The sequence below is a fragment of the Schistosoma haematobium genome, chromosome ZW, assembly GCF_000699445.3.
Source record: "Schistosoma haematobium chromosome ZW, whole genome shotgun sequence".
NCBI lineage: Eukaryota > Metazoa > Platyhelminthes > Trematoda > Strigeidida > Schistosomatidae > Schistosoma > Schistosoma haematobium.
This window is the reverse complement of record NC_067195.1, coordinates 30,261,652-30,281,345: the sequence shown is the minus strand read 5'-3', so window position 1 is coordinate 30,281,345 and position 19,694 is coordinate 30,261,652. Positions and strand designations below refer to the sequence as shown.

The 19,694-nt window shown below is 41.9% G+C and overlaps 1 protein-coding gene across 1 annotated transcript in view; it reads left to right on the top strand.

Moving 5' to 3' along the window:
- Window positions 1–4,187, top strand: part of DGAT1_1 (Diacylglycerol O-acyltransferase 1) — a 46,119-nt gene extending 41,932 nt beyond the window's left edge. Inside the window, exon 10 of the mRNA XM_051210989.1 lies at window positions 2,794–4,187. The gene's annotated coding sequence lies outside the window, so the exon portion shown is untranslated. The remainder of the gene's footprint in view (window positions 1–2,793) is intronic.
- Window positions 4,188–19,694: the final 15,507 nt, after the last annotated feature.

Here is a 19,694-nt window from a genome sequence, read left to right as displayed (position 1 = left end):
ATTTCAAACTATTTACACAACTCCTGGCTGTATACACGACAAACAGTTTGACTTCCCACTGAGTATTTTGCTTTTTCAGCTAAGATTATTGCCGATATTGATGTTATGAAAAGGACATTTTTGACCGTTAAATAGCCATTGTTTTGGATAACTTTGCCTCGCACCTCAAAATGAAAAAGAAAATGGTAATTAGCTTCAAAATTACTGATTTTTATTGATGAATGATAGTTTTTCACTGAGAAAATAAGTGTAAGAGAAATAATTTCAGTGAAATATTTTCGCGAAAATGAATAGGTTTCAGAGTCCGTTTTCTATATTAATTGTACGTTTCATGGAGTATACTGTATAGACCCTACTTTTCATTTGAGTACGATTAAGTCAAATAGGTTTTAATGACAATTTTACTAGGGTCAATGAAATTTTCATAACATCTTAGATTTCGACCGGTTTATTGATTACCTTTATTCTCTAACATTATTTGATTTTCATATTAGTTATCGACCACTTCTCTAACAGAAAGGTCACAGTAAGCACTTTTGGCAGAGTATATGCATAAAATTAAGCGGGAAGTATCGATTAAGATAAATAAATTTGGGGATATAATTTAGCAAAACTGTTCTTCTAACGATTTCTTCACTAAAGCTGTACGAACAGAAGTTTATAAATAAAACAAATAATTATTATCAAAAGTATAATTTTGTGGTTGATAAGATCTAGGAATGAATTTCTTTGCTAAACAATTCTCTCTTGTTTTAGATAAAAACTAATCAACTTTTCACATTGTTTCATTACTCTAATTCTGGCATTATTTTTAACTGTGTTGCACAACCAATGTACACATACAAACGATCTTTCATGGTGTATATTTCCATTTTTCGGAATCTCACAATTAATACATTTTTAAGAGACCAGCTTCACGGAATATGAGTGACAGTGAAAGGAAGCTACTAATCTATTGCGTTTTGTTAAGTCATTAGCACCCATTAGACAATACCTAAAAATAGTCGAACTACAAGTTTGTGCAAAACAGTAAATTTAAGTAGAATAAAAGCTGTTGGGCTTAAGATGTCATAACGGACTATATGAAAGCAAGTAGCATAGTTAACTGTAGAGCAGCATAGTTAAATAGCCGCTTATCTGCAGATAGTTAAGAATAGCTATTGAATTATTAAGTCCAAGTTCTGTGTGTACCTATACATTACTGACCTTTTAGTTTTTCAGTAATTCTGACAGTTACCAGCAATACTGTACATTATTATATTATTGCTCTAACCAGATGATTACACCACGCTCCAGCAATTCTGATAATAGCATTAAACTAAGCATACTTGAAGTAAACAAGCAAGAAAACATGTTGACTTCTAAAAAGAAGATTTGGTATGTATTATAGTTCAATCTCTTATAAGCAATACTACAATAAGTGAATATGCAGGACCTTATATTGATTATGTTATCAAGTCTAGGTTTTTTAATAAATCGGTTTCATTTAATGGTTATAATGACAGTGAAATGCTCTCATAATCATTATTAAAAGTAAGTACTTATTTTCGTCCATTTAATACGCTTTTTATTTTTAATTCAGTTTCAAATAGTCATGCAGGTAAAGTAATTGAGGATGATGAGACAATAATAACTCAGACATTTCGTTACATATGTTCGGAAAGATCGTGAATTCGGTAAAATTATGGTGCAGAAATAAGCCAACTATAATTGAGAATTAGGCTTTTGCGCTCAGTTCAAACATCATGTACAATGATCAGTGAAAATACCTTTGTATACTGCTCAGAATGTTTAAAATAACTAGAAAAATGATTTTTGTCACCATTTAATATCCAATATTTTCGTCAAGAGTTGGTATAAACCGACTGATTTCTTTCCGCTTGCTTCTTCTTGTTTTGTTAAGGCTCCAGATATTTGGTAGTAAAGATGATGACAATAATAGTAATAATGATAATTCATCCTCAAAACATATAGGTGACTTGAGGCATGCTAATCTACAGGCAAGATCAAATGTCCAGTAGATCAAAAACGATAGTGTTGAACTCATTAAATGCTCAATTCTGTATCCGGAAAATGCATATAATAAGTAAATCGACACTACACAAAACCTAACCCTAAACTCAACCCTGAAACAAACATGTGGTGTATGTTAGCATTAAACACAAACCAAATATAATGTCGATTGCAACCAAGTAATCAGTCAGTGTAGAAATGTTTCCTAATAATTGCATAAACTTAAATGTTGGGATTTTATCACTGGCGTTAAGTGAGAGAGCCAACAGCCCCACTGATAACATGAAGGTTAGCTACTGTATTGTTTTAGTACGACTGTATTTGAATACCTCCAAGGTATTTTATTAGCTTTCTTGTTTGGGGGAAAACAGTTGTAGTTCTAGATTGTAAGTTTTACTTTGCATGATTAACCGGGTATTTTAATGTGAAGTTTCACAATAATTTGTTCGAGTGAATCTTCATTAACGACCTCAGATTATTTATGAAAAATTCATAGATTCCACAATCAAGATTCTTGATTCAGTCTTTTTCTGAATGCGCTAATTTCAGTAGATTGCAAGATCGGAATTAGGTTTCTGGAAAAGATTTTACAGATAAACGAGATTTGATCAAATGATACTTGATGTTATCAAACACACAGATTAGACACCATATAAAATATTCATATTTCTCAGATTTGTTATAAAATCTTATTCTATGCAAATTTGTTATGTTTATATTGCGGTCAACCAACTACTAAGTTTAATCAAATTTTTACTGGATCATTATTGTTATTATGAGGAAAGTTGTGCAGCTATTTTGGATTTTGAAGATCCTCCAAGCTGACGTTTGGTTGGTAATTGTTCCTATTCTTGTGGGGATATGAGAGACGATCCAATGAGGAACTGAATAGCAATTTCTAAAGGTGGGAACACGTTTGGTGGTTGTTTATCGTGTGATTAACTCCATTCATTATGTTCATGTATATTTCATCACGCTAAGTGCTTCAAGTATGCCAGGGTCGGAAACATCACGTCGATATGCGGAATAACTCTGTTTCCACACCAGAAATAATAGACCCTGTAATTAGGATCTGATTAAGTCATGTGTTTTTAATGATCACACATTGTTTTTTCCTACATTCAGAAAGGGTTTTATTTCTTCTTTGGTTTATTTATTATTTTTTTGCTGACACGGGTAGTATAAAATCCACTCTTTCATTAGGAGGCCCAAAATCTTTAGATTCTGACGCTACATTACGACCTACTGAAGTTTCAGTGTTGAAGATTACAGGGCATAAACTGTCTACGCGATGATTTTGTGTGGTTAATTAGAGATGACAATTCTCCATACATGCCATGTAAGTCTTTGTTAAGTGGAACAGAACCGTCAACACTAGGTTTGAGGATTTTAAAAGGTTTGAAGTGGAGTTGTCTTTATCAACTTCCAAAGAAGATCCTGATGCTTTACTTAAATATTTATTGGTCACATGTGCCAAGTGCAATGGGGGTTGAGACTTCAGTCTACAGATTTTCAGCTACAATGTGAAACTTAGAATATCTTGCGACTTAAATTTATGTTTAACTCCTTTTTGTTGGAGCAAACATGCATCATTTTGGAAGCTGAAAACATTCTCAACCTAGTTCATGGCTCTAAAATATTTTTGAAAGTTGATTCAAATGATGTTTTCTTTCAGATTCCTTTAAGTCAATCTTCATCCACTTTGACAACGATCAACAGTCCGTCTTTTATTTCGAGAAAAGTTAAGTTACGTAGTCAGTGATCGTTAAACTGTTGCAGCTTACCAAAACGAACTTATTATTCATGGTCTTGATAAGTTTGCTCATTATCAGAGATTCATTGCGCTTTCCACTTGAGAATAATTTTACCGTGAATCCAAATAAGTGTTCGTTTCTTGTATCCAGATTTGAATGTAATGAGTATCCAGTTGATGACTACGGTTTTAGACCAGACATGAAGCGACTAGCACCACTTAAAAATTCATCACCTCCGGAGTCGTGGAGAACTACATTCATGTTGGGGATGCTAGATCTTCAGAAATCACTTGGTAAACGTCTCATGTTTGTAATTTTATCATGGAAATCTGAATTTTTTATTTTCGTACTAAAACCGTCCATTTCTACATTCAGTATATGTTTCTCAACCGGAAGAACTTTAAATGCCATTAATTCACTTCCTCTTTCAGTACACTATCTTGTGACCTTTTTACAGACATTTTTTTATCGTATATATACTCATGGGTTATACATTTGTCACTCGCTCTTCCGCGCTGCTCAGGGAATGGATATGTTTTCCAGGTTAAATCTGGTCTTTTTCTCTAGTTAGCAAAACTGGGACGCAGTGTAATATCTTAGCTTGTTCTGTTTTTATGTTGAGGACTTTCATTCCATCTGTCGGTCCTAAATGATGTCTCGATCCCTCAAACATAGCAGTAGGGACAAGGCTGGGAAAGTATAGATCCTACAAAGTGGAGCTATTGTTGGAGCTACAGCTAAAACTTGATGTCACAGGTATTCAGTGTTTGACAACGCTTCTACCAGTAACACCTTCTAATATATTTCGTTCCCACCCAGAGAAATCAAAAGACAGAGTCAAGGAGATCGGAAGAGTATATTTGGCGATGACCAATATATCGGAATTCTCTGATCTAATCTGGCTAGCGATTGCGGTTGATGTTGAGCACGGCGTTACCACACGTGATCTGGTGCGGATGCCTGACCGAGCGCCTTCAGCTAGATGAGTCCACTAAAACATATGGTCAGCATCCAATGTCGAAAACTTACAGAGCTATTTATTTAAGGGATTTATTTACCGCTACAGATCACTCCCCCGCCCTAGTGGGGCTGTGACGACCCTAAGACGTGGCCAGCCAGAAGTTTAAACCCAACGAGTTTGTCGTTGGTAAACACTCTTCTGATAGCTTACTAAGTGTAGCAGCGTCTGGTCGTCTTTCCTTACTATATGGGACCGAGGTACAACATAGTAAAAAAAGAAAGTTACAACGAAAATTTCGACTCCTCGTGAACTGCATCGTTCTTTTCCAGTCGTCCTGGAAAAGAAAAAAGAAAGTGTAAGTGCATGTCGAAATACACTCGTATGTGCGTAAAAACACAATGTCGGCGGAAAAAAAATGGAAAATAAACTCATGAACACGTAATAGCGTTAACAAATGTTTTTTATGTTTTGTTTTTTTTAAGTAAAAAAATATAAATATATAAGCATATTAAAATTATCTTTTTTTAAAAAAAATTATATATCGTTAAAAGAAAGATCGAGATAATATGAAATGTCGAGTAGTGCTTTACGTGCAGTAGTCGTTTAAATGTTCTGGAAATCTTACTCTTCTTCCAGAACGCGTCGTTTTAGGTTTATTTTCAGATACATTCGGAGTATCATCGCTAGTGTTGGTTGTTGGATGAGTTGTTATAAGTGTCGGAGTCGTGTTGTTCGATTGTAACGAAGGAAAATCGACGTGGTTAGGATTTCCTTCTAAATACGCTGCTTTGAGACGATCGATGCTGATGCTATCGTTGGTTCCGTTCTTATCGATTATATAGTACTTCGGTTCGCGTTGAAGAACTTTGAAAGGTCCTTCGCATGCTGATTCGAAAGGTCGTCGATATGAGTCTCGACGAACGAAAACGTGTGTACTATATCGTAAGTCAGGTTGAACGAAAACATCAGTTGATTGAGGTCGAGTGGAAGCAGGTTTAACTGAACGCATTGCGTTTGTAAGCCTGTTCGTGTAGGAGGTTAGATCCATGTTCATTGAAGAGGACGAAGGATCCACGAATTCTCCTGGAAGTCGAAGTGTCGTTCCATAAACGAGTTGAGACGCAGTGTATCCAATGTCAGCTTTCACTGCATTGCGGATACCTAGTAAGACGAGTGGAAGAGCGTCGGTCCACTGTGAAACGTTTGCAGCTGATAGTGAAGTTTTTAGTTGTCGGTGAAAACGTTCTACCAACCCGTTTGCTTGTGGGTGGTAGGCAGTCGTTCGGAAGCGGGTGGTTCCTAAAAGTGTGGTCAGACGACGGAAAAGATCAGATTCAAACTGACGTCCGCGGTCTGTAGTGATGGTTGAAGGGCAGCCGAAGTTTGCTACCCATCGTTCGACGAAGGTGCGGGCCACTGTTTCAGCAGTGATGTCCTTAATAGGTACTGCTTCTGGCCATCGAGTGAAACGGTCTACGCAGGTTAAAAGATAAGAGTATCCATTTGAATCTGGTAAAGGTCCTACCAAATCCAGATGAACATGGTCGAAACGAGCATCGGGAGTTTTAAACGAGCCCAGGGGACATTTATTGTGTCTGATAACCTTAGATTTTTGGCAGCTTACACAGGAGCGTGCCAACTCCCTCACGTCTTTATTCATGCCAGGCCAGCAAAACCGTTCTGCTATAAGCTTGATGGTTGCACGAACACCTGGATGCGAAAGTTTGTGCAATGCGTTGAAGACATTGCGTCGATAATGTTTCGGCACGATTGGGCGATCCCTACCTGTAGATGTGTCACAAAGTAAGGTTTCCTTACCTGTTCCCATCTGTTTGATGCGTAGTTTAAGTGTTGTGGACGATAACTCGTGCTGAAGATCACTGTCTTCTTTTTGAAGCTCGGCGAGTTTAAGAAGGTCGATTCCTTGGAAACTGTTCAAGGAAGTTATGCGAGATAAGGCGTCTGCAACTACATTGTTTGCTCCAGAGATGTGTTGAATATCTGAAGTAAACTGCGAAATGTAGTCCAGTTGTCGAGACTCACGAGGAGAGTACTTGTCAGAAGGAGAGCTTAACGAGAAAGTGAGCGGTTTATGGTCCGTGAAAAGAGTGAATTCACGGCCTTCGATATAGTGTTGGAAATGCCGTACAGCACAATACATAGCTAGGAGTTCCCTACCGAATGTGCTGTACCTCGATTCGGTGTCTAGCAACCTTCTAGAGAAAATGCCAAGGGTTGCCAGGAGTTGTTAACCCATTGTTGTAAGACTCCTCCGATTGCCGAGTCGGATGCGTCTACTGCGATGCTAATGGGTGCTCGGGTGTCCTGGTGTGCAAGCATTGTTGCTTTAGCGATCAGTTCCTTAACTGTGGAGAATGCTTTTCGTGCGGTGTCGTCTAAATTAATGGATTTCGCATTTCCACGAAGTTGGTCGGTCAGAGGTTTCATAAGTAATGCGCATTTCGGTATGAAACGTCTATAGAAACTTACGAGGCCGTTAAACGTGCGTAATTGCTTGACGGTGGTCGGTTCTGGGTAATCCAGAATGGCCGCCACTTTGGTTCTAAGGGGTCGGATACCTTGAGCATCGATAGTGTGTCCTAGGAAGTCTAACGAGTCGGTTCCGAATTGGCATTTCTGAACGTTTACAGTAATGCCATGTTTTTGTAGTCGTTCGAAAACAAGGTACAGATGCTTGAGATGTGTTTCTCTGTCCGGACTTGCGATTAGACAGTCGTCAACATACGCATGTACGAAGTTGAGACCTCGAAAAACGTCGTCTATGAATCTTTGGAATGTTTGAGCAGCATTCCTTAGACCGAAAGGCATTCGCAAAAATTCGTAGAGTCCGAAGGGAGTTATGATAGCTGTTTTCGGAATGTCGTCAGTAGCCATAGGTATTTGGTTATACGCTTTAACCAAGTCGATTTTCGAAAAACAGTTGTACCTTTCAAGGTAGCTGTCAAATCGTGAATGTGAGGCAACGGGTAACGATCGGGAATGGTTTTCGCGTTCAATCGCCGATAGTCACCAGTTGGACGCCAATCGTTGCTGTCCTTTTTAGGGACCATGTGCAACGGAGATGCATATGGGCTACTTGACGGTTGTATGATTCCTAAGTCTATCATATGGTCGAATTCGTTTTTCGCTAACCTTAGCTTTTCAGGAGCTAGTCGTCGTGCTTTAGAGAATACAGGTGGTCCTGTAGTCGTGATGTGGTGTGTAACATTGCTGGTTACACACGGTAATCTCGGTTGAGTTTGTTGTATCCCAGGGTACTTATCGAGTAGTGGCTGATAGAGTGGTTCGATCATATGCTTAACTGTGACTGGGGATAATCTGCAACCAGAAAAGGAAGTTACGCAAACGGACAACTTAGTGTTTCCGTCTACTAGCCTCCGTTTGCGCGTGTCGATGATCAGATTATGGTGTTGTAGAAGATCCATACCAATGATTGGCATAGAAACATCAGCGACAACGAAGATCCAGTGAATGGGTTTGCGTAAACCCACGTTAAGGTAAACGTACCTTTTGCCATACGTAGCGATCGGTTTTCCGTTTGCCGCCTGTAAGTTTAAGGTCGATTCGTGTAGTCGGTCGTTAGGATTTGCTGGGAGAACGCTAACTTCTGCGCCAGTGTCAACGAGGTAGCGAACTCTCGTTGTCACATCTGTGACGAATAACAGACGGCTTTGTTCGCCGGCTACGGTTGCCGTTGACTAACGCGCGATTTTCGAACGGGAAGTTTAGTCCTAACGTGATTTGCATTTATCAAACTTTTGCTGTGTTCTTACGCAACAAAAGTACCATTCCAGTTCTAAAGAATCTATCCTGAGCTATACGTTCGGTAGATTACTTTTTTTTGAGTCTCACTATATTAAATAATTACCTGTGGTTTTGCCTCAGCTTACTATTCGGTTTTTTTTGTTTTTCACGTATAGACTAGTTTCAGTTTATATCACTCGTTTTGTCCATTTTTGTCCGTTTTCAGTGTGCTTTTTAGCGTTTTTTTAAAAGGCTTAGGCTCTTGCAAGCATCTATAACATAGTTTGCTTCAACACAGTCATGAAAAACTCATGCAAACGTCCGGGATGCCGTTTTGCTGTCACAACTGGCATGCAGTGCAACAACTGCAAAGGTTGGTTCCACGAAACATGCACAGATCTGACAGCAACTTCTTACAACAAACTCAGCAAGTCAGACCAAAAGTGGGTATGTGTCACGTGCAGCACGGACGCAGTTGTCTTGCTGAGTAACATCATTGTCCTACTGACAGGTCTTCGGAACAAGTTGTCAGTTAACTTAGATAACACTAGTAAAAAATCCGGTCGACAAACAAGAGCGTGTGACGGACTCAAAAATAGGGATGTCGACAGGCATACCAACGATGGAGCATCCATCAACACTAATGACGACGTGTTGAGGCTCAGCACCATCATTACGTCGACAGTACTAGACTCCCTAAGCAAACTCGGGTCTCCCAGCTCAGGGTCCCTGGACACAACAGTGGTTCCCAAAAACCCTGTAGGTGATTCGACCCACGTTAAGAGAGCCCATAAGAACCAGGCATCACCGCCTAAGCCGAGCAACCCAAGTGTTGCTGCACGGAAAATAACTGGTGATTTGGTCGCACAGTCTACCCCCAAGACTGTCCGTCCGGTCAATAAAGAGCCCAAGATTCAAAAACGCACACTGACCTCCAAACAACAAGTTATTAAACCTGAACCCATCGTGAAACCTGGTAAATTAACAACAGTTCGTGACGATTCTCTCATTATCATGAACCTCATTGACAATCCTGACCTTCCTCTCAGTCTGCAGGACAAAAACGACAGGATGCTCTGGGGTGAATTGAACAAGAAGCTTGAACTTCCTAGAATAGAGCCTTTAACGGTCACCCGGCTCACTCGAGGAAAGGATTCTAAGCATCTAAATCACCCGAGGCTTCTCCGAGTAACATTTAAGAATGCTACCGACGTAGAGGACGTCATGCTAGCAAGTCACTTGCTGAAATCAGATGGTAACGTAAGAATATTGCCCGACATACCGTACTCTGAGCGCAGTATCATACGAAACATCCCTAAAGAATCTCGCGAGAAGTTTTTCCGCGGTAGAAACATAATTGTTCAAGGTATACCGGAAAATGCAGACCCTACTCAATCACATTCTGACATCAGGGAATGGAAATTCATCAAACAGTCCTTGAGGCTCAAACACATACTGACTCAGCATGTGACGAGACTAGCCAAGAAGGACGGTGACCCCAGACCCCGTCTAATGAAGATAACCTTCCCATCTTCCCACATGGCGGCTGCAGTTCTGGAAGCATTTCGTGCTAATAGACGTCGATTGCCACCTGGAATCCACATGCACCCGGATAGGCCATACGAAGCTAGGACCAAGAACAAAGGCAAGTTGGAGTTGACCATTCCACTTGTGGACTGTCTAAACGATAAAAAAAACGTGTAAAGGACAGGGCCTACCACCTCGGCAAACCTCATATAGGTGGGCTACCTGTCCATTCACATAAGGTTCATACAGAAAAACAGGACGAAGCTCACGCGTTCCAAATTGAAAGCATAAACTGCTTATATATGAACGCCGCGAGTCTACCAAACAAACTGGATGAACTACGTGAACTTAGCAACGCTAATAAGGCCCATCTGATAGGAATATCTGAAACCTGGATATCTTCTCAGTTCTCGGACCAAGAGTTAGCATTACCTGGGATGACTTTGTTCCGCAACGACAGAAAAACAGGAATTGGGGGCGGAGTAGCCATATACATAAGCTCTTGCTTGGAGGTGCACCAAGTTCACAACCTCGAGTTTAACAATCTTGAGGAATCCATATGGTGCTCTGTAAAATTGTCTAGTACTTCGAGGTGTCTAGTCGGAGTCATTTACAGAAAGACAACTGCCGACATCGAGTACGATAGTCGTATGCTGGAAGGACTATCCCGCTCTATCCGTCTCGGTTTCACACACATCCTGATTCTAGGGGACTTTAATCTCCCTAGAGTCAACTTCGCGGAACACACGTACACTGGAGGCGACAACTCAATTGAAGCTCGGTTCTACAACCTCATCGATGACTTGGGCTTATATGAAAACGTGAGGTCGGCAACTCGTTGGAGAAACAGTCAGACACCATCGCGCTTAGACTGTGTATTCACTAACGAAGAATTCCTAGTCGACAACCTCTCAATCCTGGCTCCTCTGGGAAAGAGCGATCATGCCGTCATAGCCTTCAGTTTTGTCATCAAAACTAAGCTAAGGTATCCCAACAATAATTTGCGTTGGAACTTTAAACGGCTGAATGTCCCAGCTCTACATGACTATCTACAACAGGTGGCTTGGGATGTTCACCCTCAACTCGATGTGGATGGTCATTGGGACTTCTTACTGCACACGCTCTTATGTGCTACAGACCATTCAGTTCCTCAAACGGTTCCCAAAAGCTGCAAGCCACCTACAGTAATCAAGAACCGTACCCTTCGCCTGCTAAGCCGCAAAAGGCACTGCTGGGCGGAATACAAACGAACTAATAACGATGGAGCGTATAGGCAATATAAACATATCAGGAACATATGCACGAAGGCTATAAGAGAAGACAGGCTTCAGTACCAAACAAAGCTTATGGACAAATTCGCCTCTAACCCTAGAAGCTTATTCCGTTATGCAGCCTCTCTTCGTCAAGCCAAAACAGGAGTTTCTCAACTGGTAGGTCTTAACGGCCCGACCAACAACGATGGCGACGCCGCTAACCTTCTGGCGGCACATTACTCTCAAACGTTTCAACCGGCTGACATCAACTTTACTGACGACAGTTTCATCTGCAATTCCACAGGACTTTCCGAAGTAGACCTAAGCGCTGACTTGGTGTTCCGGAAATTGCAGCACTTAAGATTAGACACTTCTCCTGGCCCGGATACGGTTCATCCTGCCATACTGAGAGAGGCAGCCTCAATCTTGTCAACGCCGCTTAGCGTGATGTTTTCTCACTCGCTTAGCCGAGGCAAATTACCGGAAAATTGGAAGTTGGCTCACATCACACCAATTTTCAAAGGTGGTCGACGCAATGAACCTTCAAGTTATCGGCCGGTGGCTCTTCTGTCATTACCTTCAAAACTCATGGAGTCCCTGATATGCGACGGTTTAAATGACTATCTACTGTCCTTAAATTTCTTCTCACCCCAACAGCATGGTTTCAGGAAGGGTTACTCTTGTATAACCAACCTGCTGACTGCGGTGGACAGATGGACAAGCATCCTCGATTGCAAGGGAAAGGTTGATGTCATCTACCTTGATTTCTCAAAAGCTTTTGATAAGGTTAACCACATGTGTCTTATCAACAAGCTCAAACGACTAGGTATCAAACCACCCCTAATCGATTGGCTTACTTCATACCTAAAAAATCGACACTTTAAGGTTAGGGTTAATTTCACTTTATCTCAGGCTATGGAATGTCCTAGTGGGGTCCCCCAGGGCTCAGTACTAGGGCCTCTTCTCTTCTTGATCTACATAAACGATCTTCCTCAACAGGTAACGTCAGATTTATTACTTTTTGCCGACGACGTGAAACTTTGGAGAGAGATACGCAACCAAGACGATACACAGGCACTTCAGGAGGATCTGACTCGACTTCAAAGTTGGGCAGACGATAACGGACTTACCTTTAACACTTCAAAGTGTAAAGTAGTCCATCTGCGACATGTTGCAAACCACAGTTACAACTTAGGAAACTCCTCTCTAGTAGTATCCCAAGTCGAAAAAGATTTAGGAGTCCTGGTGCCCCATGATTTGAAGTCTTACGCCAACTGTGACAAAAATGCCTTCCGAGCAAACCTTGCACTGGTAACGTTGAGGCGCATTTTTGGCCAGTTTGATGGAAGAACTTTCCACACAATCTTCAATAGTTTCATCCGTCCCCATTTAGAGTACGGAAACATAGTACTCCCCCTCACTCCAAAAGGACAAGGTCACTTTGGAGCGTATCCAACGGCGAGCCACGAAATCAGTTCGAGGACTCAAATCTAAGCCTTACGAAGAACGCCTCCGTTCACTAGACCTTTACCCATTAGAATATAGGCGTCTTAGAGGTGATTTATTAATGGCTTATAGCATTCTTAACACTTCTGGACATCCTCTTAAACACCTACTTAAGCTTAGTTCGAATAACAACCTAAGGGGTAACACCCAGAAACTGGAAACACAACATAGCAAGACGGAATGTAGACACAATTTCTACTCCTTAAGAGTTGTCAAAAGCTGGAATTCGCTGCCAGCCGAGCTAGTCCAAGCGACTTCTCAGGAGTCCTTCAAGAGGCAACTTGACCTATTCTTAAGGACCAAGAACAGCATCACATTATGATTTACCAATCTCTTTTCCTCTTTTATTGTTAACATACCTAGGTTCCTGCCTGGAGGATTTGGTGATCCCCTGCTACTAGACACGGAAGCCTGTTAAGCGAAAGCTTCTTCTATTCCGTCCACAACCATTTGAACCATTTGAACCATTTGAACGCGTGCCGGCTTGGAAGTTTCCCGAGTTGTTTTTCGAGTCACTCGGTTTCGTGTTGGGAAAATTGCAGGGTTTTCTGCAATTTCTGGAAAACTTTCCATACTGGTTATGATACCAGCACCAGTCGGGGTTATCTGTCTCTCGTGGTCTAGAGACAGATCGCTTACGTGAAATGCTTCTACGTGGAGTGCGCGATCTCTTACGGTCGGTACGAAGACTAAGATAACGCGTGAGTGTGTGACATAAGTCGGTTATGTCATTCTGAGTCGTGTGAGGCTTTTCTTTGACTGAAAATACCTCGGTAGTAGGTTTCGTAATTTCTAAAATGCGGTCGGCAGATGCAGCTAGCTTGTCTAAGGCGTTGTTCTGGAACGAGACCAGAACTGCTTGCACCTGTTGGGGAAGTTTTGACAAGAAGAGTTGTTTGAATAGACCTTCGTCGAAAGTTCTTGGGCCTATAACCTCTCTCATCCGTTGCAACATGTCTGTCGCAGAACCGTGTTGCAGGTCGATGTTATTGAAGAGTTGATCTAACCTTTGTCGATCGATTAGGTCTCCTCGTTTAAGAATCGAGCGTTTTAAGATTTCGTAAGGATCGGAAACATCACTAGTAAACATACTAGGTGCTACGTACCTGTTGAATTCGCGCGGTAGTGCCTTGACTACTGCGAGGAATTGTGCACGTGTGTCGATCACGCCGTGCTCGGAGAAGTCGGCTTCTGCGTAGCAAAACCAGGCTTCGATGTTGTCGGGCCAGAAAGGCATCAGTTGAAACGAAGGCGGGGACAAAGTCTTAAGCTTGAGTACTTAAGGTGTCTGTTCAGTCATGATGAAGTATGAATTACGATAATGAACGAGGGGGAAATATATATATATCCAAGAAAAAACACGAAAAAAATCACAATGTTTAAAAAAAAATAAAAAATAAGGCAATGGTATACAAAAATCCCAAAAAGGAACAGACTCACAGTTGCAATTAGGTGTACCAGATCACGTCGGTCTCACCAATGATGATGTCACAGGTATTCAGTGTTTGACAACGCTTCTACCAGTAACACCTTCTAATATATTTCGTTCCTACCCAGAGAAATCAAAAGACAGAGTCAAGGAGATCGGAAGAGTATATTTGGCGATGACCAATATATCGGAATTCTCTGATCTAATCTGGCTAGCGATTGCGGTTGATGTTGAGCACGGCGTTACCACACGTGATCTGGTGTGGATGCCTGACCGAGCGCCTTCAGCTAGATGAGTCCACTAAAACATATGGTCAGCATCCAATGTCGAAAACTTACAGAGCTATTTATTTTGGGGATTTATTTACCGCTACAGATCACTCCCCCCCCTAGTGGGGCTGTGACGACCCTAAGACGTGGCCAGCCAGAAGTTTAAACCCAACGAGTTTGTCGTTGGTAAACACTCTTCTGATAGCTTACTAAGTGTAGCAGCGTCTGGTCGTCTTTCCTTACTATATGGGACCGAGGTACAACATAGTAAAAAAAGAAAGTTACAACGAAAATTTCGACTCCTCGTGAACTGCATCGTTCTTTTCCAGTCGTCCTGGAAAAGAAAAAAGAAAGTGTAAGTGCATGTCGAAATACACTCGTATGTGCGTAAAAACACAATGTCGGCGGAAAAAAAATGGAAAATAAACTCATGAACACGTAATAGCGTTAACAAATGTTTTTTATGTTTTGTTTTTTTTAAGTAAAAAAATATAAATATATAAGCATATTAAAATTATCTTTTTTTAAAAAAAATTATATATCGTTAAAAGAAAGATCGAGATAATATGAAATGTCGAGTAGTGCTTTACGTGCAGTAGTCGTTTAAATGTTCTGGAAATCTTACTCTTCTTCCAGAACGCGTCGTTTTAGGTTTATTTTCAGGTACATTCGGAGTATCATCGCTAGTGTTGGTTGTTGGATGAGTTGTTATAAGTGTCGGAGTCGTGTTGTTCGATTGTAACGAAGGAAAATCGACGTGGTTAGGATTTCCTTCTAAATACGCTGCTTTGAGACGATCGATGCTGATGCTATCGTTTGTTCCGTTCTTATCGATTATATAGTACTTCGGTTCGCGTTGAAGAACTTTGAAAGGTCCTTCGCATGCTGATTCGAAAGGTCGTCGATATGAGTCTCGACGAACGAAAACGTGTGTACTATATCGTAAGTCAGGTTGAACGAAAACATCAGTTGATTGAGGTCGAGTGGAAGCAGGTTTAACTGAACGCATTGCGTTTGTAAGCCTGTTCGTGTAGGAGGTTAGATCCATGTTCATTGAAGAGGACGAAGGATCCACGAATTCTCCTGGAAGTCGAAGTGTCGTTCCATAAACGAGTTGAGACGCAGTGTATCCAATGTCAGCTTTCACTGCATTGCGGATACCTAGTAAGACGAGTGGAAGAGCGTCGGTCCACTGTGAAACGTTTGCAGCTGATAGTGAAGTTTTTAGTTGTCGGTGAAAACGTTCTACCAACCCGTTTGCTTGTGGGTGGTAGGCAGTCGTTCGGAAGCGGTGGTTCCTAAAAGTGTGGTCAGACGACGGAAAAGATCAGATTCAAACTGACGTCCGCGGTCTGTAGTGATGGTTGAAGGGCAGCCGAAGTTTGCTACCCATCGTTCGACGAAGGTGCGGGCCACTGTTTCAGCAGTGATGTCCTTAATAGGTACTGCTTCTGGCCATCGAGTGAAACGGTCTACGCAGGTTAAAAGATAAGAGTATCCATTTGAATCTGGTAAAGGTCCTACCAAATCCAGATGAACATGGTCGAAACGAGCATCGGGAGTTTTAAACGAGCCCAGGGGACATTTATTGTGTCTGATAACCTTAGATTTTTGGCAGCTTACACAAGAGCGTGCCAACTCCCTCACGTCTTTATTCATGCCAGGCCAGCAAAACCGTTCTGCTATAAGCTTGATGGTTGCACGAACACCTGGATGCGAAAGTTTGTGCAATGCGTTGAAGACATTGCGTCGATAATGTTTCGGCACGATTGGGCGATCCCTACCTGTAGATGTGTCACAAAGTAAGGTTTCCTTACCTGTTCCCATCTGTTTGATGCGTAGTTTAAGTGTTGTGGACGATAACTCGTGCTGAAGATCACTGTCTTCTTTTTGAAGCTCGGCGAGTTTAAGAAGGTCGATTCCTTGGAAACTGTTCAAGGAAGTTATGCGAGATAAGGCGTCTGCAACTACATTGTTTGCTCCAGAGATGTGTTGAATATCTGAAGTAAACTGCGAAATGTAGTCCAGTTGTCGAGACTCACGAGGAGAGTACTTGTCAGAAGGAGAGCTTAACGAGAAAGTGAGCGGTTTATGGTCCGTGAAAAGAGTGAATTCACGGCCTTCGATATAGTGTTGGAAATGCCGTACAGCACAATACATAGCTAGGAGTTCCCAACCGAATGTGCTGTATCTCGATTCGGTGTCTAGCAACCTTCTAGAGAAAAATGCCAAGGGTTGCCAGGAGTTGTTAACCCATTGTTGTAAGACTCCTCCGATTGCCGAGTCGGATGCGTCTACTGCGATGCTAATGGGTGCTCGGGTGTCCTGGTGTGCAAGCATTGTTGCTTTAGCGATCAGTTCCTTAACTGTGGAGAATGCTTTTCGTGCGGTGTCGTCTAAATTAATGGATTTCGCATTTCCACGAAGTTGGTCGGTCAGAGGTTTCATAAGTAATGCGCATTTCGGTATGAAACGTCTATAGAAACTTACGAGGCCGTTAAACGTGCGTAATTGCTTGACGGTGGTCGGTTCTGGGTAATCCAGAATGGCCGCCACTTTGGTTCTAAGGGGTCGGATACCTTGAGCATCGATAGTGTGTCCTAGGAAGTCTAACGAGTCGGTTCCGAATTGGCATTTCTGAACGTTTACAGTAATGCCATGTTTTTGTAGTCGTTCGAAAACAAGGTACAGATGCTTGAGATGTGTTTCTCTGTCCGGACTTGCGATTAGACAGTCGTCAACATACGCATGTACGAAGTTGAGACCTCGAAAAACGTCGTCTATGAATCTTTGGAATGTTTGAGCAGCATTCCTTAGACCGAAAGGCATTCGCAAAAATTCGTAGAGTCCGAAGGGAGTTATGATAGCTGTTTTCGGAATGTCGTCAGTAGCCATAGGTATTTGGTTATACGCTTTAACCAAGTCGATTTTCGAAAAACAGTTGTACCTTTCAAGGTAGCTGTCAAATCGTGAATGTGAGGCAACGGGTAACGATCGGGAATGGTTTTCGCGTTCAATCGCCGATAGTCACCAGTTGGACGCCAATCGTTGCTGTCCTTTTTAGGGACCATGTGCAACGGAGATGCATATGGGCTACTTGACGGTTGTATGATTCCTAAGTCTATCATATGGTCGAATTCGTTTTTCGCTAACCTTAGCTTTTCAGGAGCTAGTCGTCGTGCTTTAGAGAATACAGGTGGTCCTGTAGTCGTGATGTGGTGTGTAACATTGCTGGTTACACACGGTAATCTCGGTTGAGTTTGTTGTATCCCAGGGTACTTATCGAGTAGTGGCTGATAGAGTGGTTCGATCATATGCTTAACTGTGACTGGGGATAATCTGCAACCAGAAAAGGAAGTTACGCAAACGGACAACTTAGTGTTTCCGTCTACTAGCCTCCGTTTGCGCGTGTCGATGATCAGATTATGGTGTTGTAGAAGATCCATACCAATGATTGGCATAGAAACATCAGCGACAACGAAGATCCAGTGAATGGGTTTGCGTAAACCCACGTTAAGGTAAACGTACCTTTTGCCATACGTAGCGATCGGTTTTCCGTTTGCCGCCTGTAAGTTTAAGGTCGATTCGTGTAGTCGGTCGTTAGGATTTGCTGGGAGAACGCTAACTTCTGCGCCAGTGTCAACGAGGTAGCGAACTCTCGTTGTCACATCTGTGACGAATAACAGACGGCTTTGTTCGCCGGCTACGGTTGCCGTTAACGCGTGCCGGCTTGGAAGTTTCCCGAGTTGTTTTTCGAGTCACTCGTTTTCGTGTTGGGAAAATTGCAGGGTTTTCTGCAATTTCTGGAAAACTTTCCATACTGGTTATGATACCAGCACCAGTCGGGGTTATCTGTCTCTCGTGGTCTAGAGACAGATCGCTTACGTGAAATGCTTCTACGTGGAGTGCGCGATCTCTTACGGTCGGTACGAAGACTAAGATAACGCGTGAGTGTGTGACATAAGTCGGTTATGTCATTCTGAGTCGTGTGAGGCTTTTCTTTGACTGAAAATACCTCGGTAGTAGGTTTCGTAATTTCTAAAATGCGGTCGGCAGATGCAGCTAGCTCGTCTAAGGCGTTGTTCTGGAACGAGACCAGAACTGCTTGCACCTGTTGGGGAAGTTTTGACAAGAAGAGTTGTTTGAATAGACCTTCGTCGAAAGTTCTTGGGCCTATAACCTCTCTCATCCGTTGCAACATGTCTGTCGCAGAACCGTGTTGCAGGTCGATGTTATTGAAGAGTTGATCTAACCTTTGTCGATCGATTAGGTCTCCTCGTTTAAGAATCGAGCGTTTTAAGATTTCGTAAGGATCGGAAACATCACTAGTAAACATACTAGGTGCTACGTACCTGTTGAATTCGCGCGGTAGTGCCTTGACTACTGCGAGGAATTGTGCACGTGTGTCGATCACGCCGTGCTCGGAGAAGTCGGCTTCTGCGTGGCAAAACCAGGCTTCGATGTTGTCGGGCCAGAAAGGCATCAGTTGAAACGAAGGCGGGGACAAAGTCTTAAGCTTGAGTACTTAAGGTGTCTGTTCAGTCATGATGAAGTATGAAGTACGATAATGAACGAGGGGGAAATATATATATATCCAAGAAAAAACACGAAAAAAAATCACAATGTTTAAAAAAAAATAAAAAATAAGGCAATGGTATACAAAAATCCCAAAAAGGAACAGACTCACAGTTGCAATTAGGTGTACCAGATCACGTCGGTCTCACCAATGATGATGTCACAGGTATTCAGTGTTTGACAACGCTTCTACCAGTAACACCTTCTAATATATTTCGTTCCTACCCAGAGAAATCAAAAGACAGAGTCAAGGAGATCGGAAGAGTATATTTGGCGATGACCAATATATCGGAATTCTCTGATCTAATCTGGCTAGCGATTGCGGTTGATGTTGAGCACGGCGTTACCACACGTGATCTGGTGTGGATGCCTGACCGAGCGCCTTCAGCTAGATGAGTCCACTAAAACATATGGTCAGCATCCAATGTCGAAAACTTACAGAGCTATTTATTTAAGGGATTTATTTACCGCTACAAACTGATCCAGATTTTGCCGAATACAAAAATGACGCCTACCATCCAACCTAGAATATCTATTTCTACTACCGCATCGTCAATGGATTGCATCAAAAGCAGTATTTCAGAATTTCACTACGATCTCGATGCTTATGTTACTTCTGACATGTAGTTTCAGCGTCATGAT